An 8,821-nucleotide genomic window follows, 5' to 3' on the forward strand; every position below is an offset into this window, starting at 1 on the left:
GATAGAATTTGGAAATTCAAATTTAACAGTTTGGAAATCCAAAAACAACAATTTTAAGACGTTTCGATCTGCTATGTCTACCGAAGAAGTTACATATTGAGGTTAAGTTGTCCCTAGATACATTAAGGATAAATCAAGCTATAGATTTACATCTTTCGAATGAAACGATGAAAACAATAATTTGTTACAAAACAAATTATTAGTTACTAAAAAAATTTGTTTGATGAAAACAATAATTTGTTACAAAACAAATTATTTGTTACAGAACCAAACAAGTTTAGTTTGTTACAAAACATAAAAAATTGTTTGGAGCGGAAAATAAAATAATGCAAGGTTGTTATTTTGTTATGGTGAATTCTAAAAGTGTTTTGTTTTCTTTTAAACATTGATATCACGTACTGGTTTTCAAATCTTTAACAAGAATTGATAAACATATGCATCGATCGTTTTACATAATCCAAACTTGTAAATATGCAATAAGGAAAATAAATGGAATTGTGAAATTCTATTTATGTTTAAGAAAGAATCTGAATTTCAGATTTCTATTGAATAAGACTGAGTTGACTCAGACTTAAAGAGAGACTTGTGTACCATGCACTCTTGTGGAAAAAGATTGCACTTTGATGGTATGTTAAAAATTAAATTCTCCTTCTATGTTATTAGTTGTGTGATTTTAAATATTTGACATATCAAAATTGATCACGAGCAAGTGTTTAATTTTAAACTTGAGTAACTTGGACTTAATTCCAAAGTTATATAATTAAACAATTTTATTTATTGCAGTCAAGATATATGAACCAAAAGTTCATATAAATCAGAATTTAGAGAATTGAATCTCTAAACATAATAAATTATGATATGTGTTAATTTGATGACACATAAATTAGAAATGATAAAATGATATTTTTATCATATTTATTGATGACTGTGAATTTTGGAAAATAAAATTGATGTGCTTGAATGTTCAATTTTTATAACGAAAATTGAAATTTATAGAGTACCCAAGTCTAAGAACAAAAATTCTAATTAAGAAATTTTTGAAGAAAAGACAATCCAACTTGTCTTATTTTTTGAACTTGGGATTGTCTGGACTATATTTAGATCCTGGACCCCAAGAGAGTTGAACTCACTAGTAGAGCCTATGAATATGTATTCATCGGGTATGCGATAAATAACGAAACATATAGGTTTTATGACCTAAATGTTAAAGTGATCATAGAATTTAAAAGATGCCGAATTCTATGTAAATATTTACCCCTTTAACTAAAGAATAGTGGGGGCACTAGTGGGGGGCTCTAATGGGAGCACGACATTAGTGGGGGCAAAATAAATTTCCCTTTAAAAATTAAGAACTAGTGGGGGCACTATATCTAATCACATTCATGTAATTAGAAATAGTTATGAAAACATCATACAAGATGTTATAGAACCTCAAGGAGGTAAGAAAGCTAAAATTGCTAAAGAGTATGAACTTGGTTTATACATTGGAAGAAGATTCATTAAGCCTTAAAGAAGTTATATCCTCATTGGATGCATAATCATGGCAAAAGCAATAAACGATGAAATGAATTTTCTAGAGTCTAACAAAACATGACACTTGGTTGACTTGTCTCATAGTTGCAAAACCAATCGGTTGTATTTGGATTTTGAAAAAAAAAAAAAGAACTAAAACCTGATGGTACGGTTGATGAATACAAGGCTTTCCTTGTAGTCAAAGGTTTTAAACAGAGAGAAAAATATAGACTTCTTCGACATTTATTCACCAGTCACGAAAATCATATCCATAAGAGTACTAGTCCCTTTAGCCGCCGTTTATAACTCGATAGTACTCCAAATGGATGTGAAAGTTGCCTTTTTATGGTGAACTAGAAGAACAAGTCTATATGAAACAACCTGAAAAATTTTGCAATTCATGGACAAGAAAACAAGGTCTGTAAGTTAGATAATTATTTGAATGGTCTAAAATAAACTCCTGAGGAATGGCATGAAAAATTTGACATTCTAATGTTATCGAATGAGTATAAAGTGAATGAAAGTGACAAATAATATTTGCACGATCATATGTCTCTATGAAGACGACTTGCTCATATTTGATTTAGAGATTCATGTTATGAATTATGTGAAATCATTGTTTATCAACAACATTGATAAGAAAGACCTAAACAAAAAAAAAATTGAAGTAATTCTTGGTTTCAAGATTACTAGATCAGAAAAGATAACTTTTTTGATAAATCTCACAAAGTTGAGAAGATCTTAAAGAAATGTAATTATTTCACCGTAAACTTGCAATCACATATTATGATCCAAGTGTAAGAACACTTGAGATGGAGCTAGAAAAAAGAATATACGAGCATCATTGGCAGCACTTAGCTATGCCACTGAATGTATTAGATCCGACATTGTCGATGTCGTGAAACTCTTGTGCAAGTTTACTAGTAGACGGATGGAAAGCATTGCCATGCTATAGAAAGAGTCATGAGAAGACTATGACTCTAAGATTACTTCACTGGGAGTAACATATTGTACTTAAATGGTACAAGATATAAATTGAACATCTTTCAGATGAATATTTAGCGACTAGTGTTTGCACATTGAGCATCACTAGAGGAGTTGTTTGTTAAAACAAATGATATTGACTCAGTCCACTATGGAATGAATCTGAGATGAGAACACTAGATAAAACTAGTGAAGAAGCAAGTTGGCTAAGATCCTTGCTAGTTGAGATCCCTCTATGGGAAAAACCGTTACCTGCTGTGTTAATTCATTGTGATAGTACCGCGGCTATTGCAAAGATTAAGAATCGTTATTACAATGGTAAGAGACGACAGATAAGGCGAAAACATAGCACGATTAGAGAGTGTATCTCTAAATGGAGCGGTTAGAGTTGATTTTGTACGTACGAATGAAAACTTAGCTGATCCTTTGACGAAAGGACTTAATAGAGAGAAAGTCCAAGAAACATCCAGTAGGATGGGACTAATGCCTATAGCCCACAAGTGATGGTAACCCGACCTAAATGACTGGAGATCCCAAGAAATAGGTTCAATGGGTAAAAACAAGTCATGAAGTGGTAGAACATGCTATGAGAGAAAGAATTTAGAAAGCATGATCCTGCAGCGAAAGAAGGATGAGGTAATAGTAACTCTTAATGAGATCTATACTCTATGTTGAGTGGGGTACACAGCTACAGGAGTACCCTTGATAGACTCACCTATACAAATGTGGAACTTAGGCCGGTCCTATGGAATTTCGAGGCAGAATTCCTAGAGCATTCGTTAAAACCAGGATACACGTGCAGAGCCTTAAAACGCACGGGCTTTTAGAATACACCTATGAAAAGGTTTGTGTGTGGATTCTATGTCTGAGATAGAGTTCAATGCTGTAAGCAACTCTTGTTAAATCAGAATATCTTCCACTATGTTAAGGTTCAAGTTGTTGGCGACACCTTTGTATATTAGCAAATCTTATGGAAACGTTTTACGTTATTTCTCGAAACCATTTTGAAGTCAAGTGGGGGATTGTTGGAACACTAGTTAATTCTAGTGAAGAAAATTGGAAAGAAAAACACTATGAAAAAACTAGTGTGTGGGTGTGACTTAAAAATGTCCCACATTGAAGGGTCACCCCAACTAGTAAGTGTTTATATATGGGAAAAGTGACCTCTAAGGGTGTGCCCTTGGGGTACCCAATTTTGTGAACGGGTGAACGCTTAAAAAAATTGATATATATTTTTTTGTCACTTTAAAATGTTAAATTAATTAATTAATTAATTAATTTTTCATTATGCGAAAGCGTTACGCGTAACAAATTGATGTGTTACATTCCGACCCGATCCAAACCCGTATCCTGAAGCTTCCGGATATTTCCAATTAAGAAAACACGTTTGCTTGAGGATTAAGCAAACTTAATCCCCAAGTCACGCGTAAAACGCGTTTGCTTAAGGATTAAGCAAACTTAATCCCCAAGTAACTCTGCCTATAAAAGGAGAGCTCGCCCCACTCATTCTTTACACCAAAATCTCACAGTTGATGCTTCCTGTGCGGTTTTCTCTCTTCTCCCTTTCGATTTTAACAAATCGTTCTTCTTCTTCTACTCCTTTCTGTCCCTTCGGTATTAAGAGTGTTCTTAAGACCATAGTCCCTTGGTCTTAGGTTCATATTCCCTTCGATAATATATGATTCTTCGGAATATAGAGTGCTATTAAGATCATATTAAAGAATGATCTTAACAGTATATATATTATTTTAATAATTTTAAGGAGAAATGGTGGTATCACCATATTTGAGTGGTCGTAGTGCCATATTCATGTTTTGGAGAAGTTATAATGGTGGTAACACCATATTTGAGTGGTCTCAGCACCATAATAGAATGGTAATAATACCATATTAATTTGAACGGTTTCGAATAGAGCGGTTACGTACCGTATCGAGTGGCTTCGATCAAACGATTGAGCCATATTTTGAGGGTGTAATTCTCGAACGATTTATCTATAGTGCAGTAGTTAATCGAACAGTTGTAGCTGGGCTTGTTTTATCCTGGAGGCGGCGTGGTTGATAGTCTACCTTGCACAACTTTGGGTAGTGCCACGAAACGTCTTAAAGAGAGCGACCTGGTCGTGACTCAACCTAGTAACAACTTCGGTAGATGATAGAATTTGGAAATTCAAATTTAACAGTTTGGAAATCCAAAAACAACACTTCAGATCTTCTACTATAGTCTTTGAGCTTCTCTTGTGCTTCTGATGTTCTTATACATGTTCAGACCTTGTTAAATTTTAATCAATGGTCTTGCACACTTGAACATATATTAGCATATCCAACTGTTCTTTAATACTTTGTTATCATCAAAACCTTAAAGGAATTGTACAAACCAATTTTAGTCCAACATTATTCTTTCTAGACTTCATGCTAGATTTTGCCAGATTTCCTATCACATTGTGTTTATCCAAATACTTTTTAGCATCTGGATGAATCTTCATAGTGTCCAACATCTTCTCATTGTCTTTGTCCTGCTCCATGGTGCTATCTATAGCAGGGTAATTATCAACTTCATCTCACCAAAATTTGCTTAAGATATGGACATTTTTCATTCTAGCATCATTAAAGTTCTTGGAGCTGTCAGATACTTGCACCTTGCCCTTATCTGGGCCTAAATCTTCATCTAAAGTGGTAAAATGAGTAGCCATTTTCATTGGAGAGAGCACCTTAGGATTATCAAGCTGCATAAAAACAAAAGGATCCAAAGCCTGACTAGTCGACGCAAAAGCAACACTGGGGAATGAAAGCCTCATAGTATTATTGCTTTGCAGAAGAGAGGATGAAGTCGGCATGAGGAATGACTACCTCCCATGCATAGACTCCAACAAGTGCTTGATTGAGACAAAAGGAACATCCGGAGATGACCTTTTTTCCACTTCAATAGGAACCTCAGAGCTATCATTTTGATCAAAGCAATCACTCTCCCTAGAAACTTACTCAACAAACTTAGTTATAACTTTATGTTTATCCACTGAGTTGATGATATGATCCCTATCAACTAGCAAAGCCTCCCCCGAAGGAAGTTCACACTTAACATTCAATAGCTCAAAAGAGTTGTGAAGAGTTAATGTTTTTTTTTTGAAGAAGCTAAATTAGCCCACCTAATTTGACACTAGTGAGAATCGAACCTGAGACCTCGAGGAGGAGCACACTCCCAGGTCCCAAGCCAATACCACTAGGCCAACCCAAGTGGGTTTGTGAAGAGTTAATGTTGAAGGAGGGTCACTCTCCTTCATGATCACTGGTTCAACAATCACATCACCATTAACTCCTTCCTTTTCCAAGTTCTTATTCATAGTTGAAGTTTCCACATTCTAAATAACTTGATATATTTCATGATTCTCAAATTTGTTAATTGTATCAACATTAGCTTCTTCAGAGTTGTTAATTATCATAGCATTAGTTCCATCATTGTGAGTTTCTATAAATATCTCAGGTTGCTTGTCTGATCACTTATGACTAACTTGGTTTTTGTCGTTTTACGTTGCCGTCAGGACCTTCTTAGATACTTTAGAGTAGTCTTCTTTCTTGTTGGTTGAACCTAATTTCATGCAATTCTGAATGCTATGACCCAACATTTTTCAATGAGCACAATTGGAGGGTTACCCTCTCTTTCAACTAACACTGATTCGAACAGCTTCTCAGATATATTCACATATACAAGAACTTTACCATATAGACCAAAACGCATATTCTGAGTGGCTTCATATATTGTTAATTGCGTGCATAAACCAGAAGTAATCTCATAGATAGTTTTCTTTCTCCCGTATTCTTGTGGCAAGTGTAGCAATCTAACCCAGATTTGGGCATGTATTTGCACTTGTGTTTATGGTGTGAAATCCATAGTCCAACAATAGAAACACAGAATACCATGTCTCATATTCACAACCCCCAAAACCCAAATCTTTCTCATTTCTTCCACTGTGTTTAAATTGAATTCAATTTTTCAGATTTGGCCACATACCACTGAGCTTCAATTTTAAACCTTGAGTTGTTAATGGAGGATCACCTTTATTCAAGGTTAATCTTCCATGAAGATTACGCCTACAATCAGTAACACCAGATTTGTATTCATCTTGAGAGATTTTAACACAAACAATGTCTCTCATCACCACCTTGTGAGATAATTAGCTAAGTTGAATGTCACAAGAAGCAGATAGAGCTTGAGCAAAGGTTTTCCCAAATTCTAGTGACGTCGCCGCCGTTATCTCCGTCGTATCCATGGATACCAAAAAAAAGGCCAAGGGCACACTATGATAGCAAGAGAAACACCAGAAGTAAAAGAACGGCGCAAATTCGTACCAAAAACTTTGTCGGAGAGAAACACAAATCTCAAAGAACCAAGACTATGAGGAAAACTTCAAAAAAATGTCCCGCAAAATAGAGGAAAGCACAGCAATCACTAAGAAACGGCAAAAAACGATGAAGAACAGTGTAGAAATCTCGCCGGTGCTGCACCGGGGCTTCATCAAAAGTTAGTTACGTTGCTAGAAAAGTACAGTTAAGGAGAGAGAAGAGAGAATTCCGGTGGATCAACTATGTTATAAAATATTGTAAAAGAAAAGTTTAAATTACACCATAAGTCCTTTTAAGTTATTTAACTGTAACAATTTGGTCCGTTATGTTTTTTTTTTCCGTACCACTTAGGTACTTTAAGTTAATTAATTGTAACAAGATGGTCTTTTAAGTTTTTTCCGTACTAATTAGGTCCTTTAAATTATTTAACCGTAACAACTTTGGAAATTTTAGATCTTAAAAATGTAAGTTATCCGGGGGTCAAAAGTTTCAATTAAATAACTTAAATGACCTAAGTGTAACGAAAAATACTTAAAGGACTAGCTTGTTACAATGAATTAACTTAAAGGACCTAATTAATATGAAAAAATTAAATGGGCAATTTGTTACAATTAAATAATTTAAAAGACCTCAGGTGTAATTTATCCAAAAAAATTCACATTATACTTTTAATTTACAAAATATGTATTGTTACATCTTTGATGTATTATTTATACATCTAATTTTTTTCATCATTCATTACTGTTGTTTTTCTTTTAGAATTTTCACCTATCTATTATGAAATGCTAAGATACAATAAAAAAAAAATACAAGGGAGTTTTTTTTAAAAAGAATAATAAAATATTATAATAATTAAGATTAATATTTTTAAATGAGATTTTTACTAGGGTTAAGTGATCAATTGAATGAGCTAAAGGGATACACGCCACATATTGGTTAGAGATAATAATTATAATTTTATAAACGACTTCTTGCAACTCCTAAGTGCTAAAAACTATTTAATTGATGTTAGCAAAGAATGACATTTTTACTTATAAAGAGACAAATAAATTATGTTTATCACATGGAAAAGAGCAAAAATATGGCTCAAATTCTCATGTTTTTTTATTCTTTGATTATCTTTATTTCTCTATTAAGTATGTAATTTTTCACACCAATTTATAGTTTTCTAATTTATATGACACAACATATATTATCACTTTTTAATAACACTTTTTTCCTTCTTACTTGATAATGCAGCTTCCCACCCCTGCATTTCTGATGATGACTGTCCAGAGGCGTTATCTCCTCAATTTCCGAAGTGCATTCATAAAGTTTGTGTGTACTTTGTGGAGGAGTAAGAATTAAGTTTAAAAATAGTAATGTTACCTCCATGTGTGTAATTTTATTTGTACTTCAAAATGTTTGTACTTGTATAATTTACTTTAACATTGGTTTATGTTTTTGTATCCATGTAATTTTTCTGACAATCTCAAAGGGTATTATTAAAATATGTAAGTATTCTTACCTTTGTTGTTCATTGAAGATATCACAAACATCAAAGTTAATGAACAATTATAATAAGTTACCTTAATTAATAAATGTAATATATGATTATGTAGATTGGTTATTTATTCTGCTTAGATGCTTACAATGTATTTGAAAAAATCATTGAAACGAGGTAAACTTGAACTTTCAATATACCATTCCAGTTATTCTCCCACACATCACCGCCAACCCTTTCACTTAGTCGGGCTTCCGTTCGACGGTAGTGCCCACGCCACTTTACCTTCTAATTTTTCCAATCACAACAATCTTAAGGGTATCCTCAATGACAAATCTCATTGTCCCAACAATTTTAGGAATGAATCCGGTCGTTTGAAAAGACAACGGAGGAAAATACACCAAATATCTAGTGGTATGGCCCCAACGCGCCAACATCTATTTGAAGATGTCTTCACATAGAATAAACACTTGACCCTCAACATCGGTGACATTGAATAATCGTG

The 8,821-nt window shown here is 33.7% G+C and overlaps 1 long non-coding RNA gene across 1 annotated transcript; it reads left to right on the forward strand.

Annotated features, from left to right (window-relative positions):
* Positions 1-7,846: 7,846 nt before the first annotated feature.
* Positions 7,847-8,325, forward strand: LOC146905400 (uncharacterized). Its single transcript, XR_015019900.1, has 2 exons — positions 7,847-7,969; positions 8,073-8,325. It is a non-coding gene; the product is annotated as an uncharacterized LOC146905400 (long non-coding RNA).
* The last annotated feature ends 496 nt before the right edge of the window (positions 8,326-8,821 follow it).

Source organism: Medicago sativa, chromosome 7, assembly GCF_051527215.1.
Source record: "Medicago sativa cultivar Bolivia chromosome 7, Bolivia_mono, whole genome shotgun sequence".
NCBI classification, from domain to species: domain Eukaryota; kingdom Viridiplantae; phylum Streptophyta; class Magnoliopsida; order Fabales; family Fabaceae; genus Medicago; species Medicago sativa.